This window comes from Choloepus didactylus, chromosome 5, assembly GCF_015220235.1.
Source record: "Choloepus didactylus isolate mChoDid1 chromosome 5, mChoDid1.pri, whole genome shotgun sequence".
NCBI classification, from domain to species: domain Eukaryota; kingdom Metazoa; phylum Chordata; class Mammalia; order Pilosa; family Megalonychidae; genus Choloepus; species Choloepus didactylus.
The window spans coordinates 104,929,167-104,930,290 of record NC_051311.1 but is presented as its reverse complement, the minus strand read 5'-3'; the positions used below and the strand labels follow the sequence as shown (position 1 = coordinate 104,930,290).

The 1,124-nt window shown below is 38.0% G+C and overlaps 1 pseudogene; it reads left to right on the top strand.

Annotated features, from left to right (window-relative positions):
• The first annotated feature begins 636 nt into the window (after window positions 1-636).
• LOC119535602 lies at window positions 637-701 on the top strand (annotated as a pseudogene).
• Window positions 702-1,124: the final 423 nt, after the last annotated feature.

Below are 1,124 nucleotides of genomic sequence, written 5' to 3'. Positions count from 1 at the left end.
GGGGATGATTTGGGTGTTCTTTTTTATTTTTATTTTTATTTTTTATTCTTATTCTGATTCTTTCTGGTATAAGGAAAATATTCAAAAATAGATTGGGATGATGAATGCTTAACTAAATGATCATACTGTGAACAGTTGATTGTACACCATGGATGATTATATGGCATGTGACTATATCTCAATGAAACTGAATTTTTAAAAAATGGCCAATAAACACATGAATAAATGCTTAACATCATTAACCATCAGGGAAATGTAAATTAAAACCACAGTCAGATACCACTTCACACTCACAGGATGACTATTATTTTAAAAAAGGAAAATAAATGTTGGAAACATGGAGAGAAATTGGAACTCTAGCACATTTTTGGTGAGAATGTAAAGTGGCACAGCCACTGTGAAAGCAATAAAGCAGTTCCTTACAAAGTTATATGTAAAATTACATGGAAGAACCTTAAAAAAACATTGTGCTCAGTGAAATAAACAAGATAAATAAGGACGAATATTGCATATCACTTCTAAGAGATAACTAGAAATAGCAAATTTGCCAAGATATAAAGCAGATTAGAGGTTGCAAGGGAGGGAGGAAGTGGAAATAAGAGGATCAGGAGAGGTATTTGTAAAAAGAAGAGGAAAGTGCTTGCTTTGGCAGCACATATACTAAAATTGGAAAGATACGGAGAAGATTAGCATGGACTCTGTGTGTACCAGTTTGTATATATTATGTCCCCCAGAAAAAGCCATGTTCTTTGATACAGTCTTATGGGGGGCAGACATATTAGTGTGGATTAAGTTGGAACGTTTGGATTAGGTTGTTTCCATGGAAATGTGCCCCACCCAGCTGTGGGTGATAACTCTGATTGGATAGTTTCCATGGAGGTGTGGCCCCATCCATTCAGCATGGGCCTTGACTAGTTTACTGCAGCACTATCTAAGCTCAGACAGAAGGAGCCAGCTTGCTAAAGCCAAGAGGTACACTCTGAAGAATGCCCAGGAGCTGAGAGAGGAGCTGCAGATGAGAGACAGTTTGAAGATGGCAAATGCCCCAAGAGCAACTGAGAGTGACATTTTGAACAGGAGCTGCAGCCTAGAGAGGAACATCCTGGGACAAAGCCATTTTGACA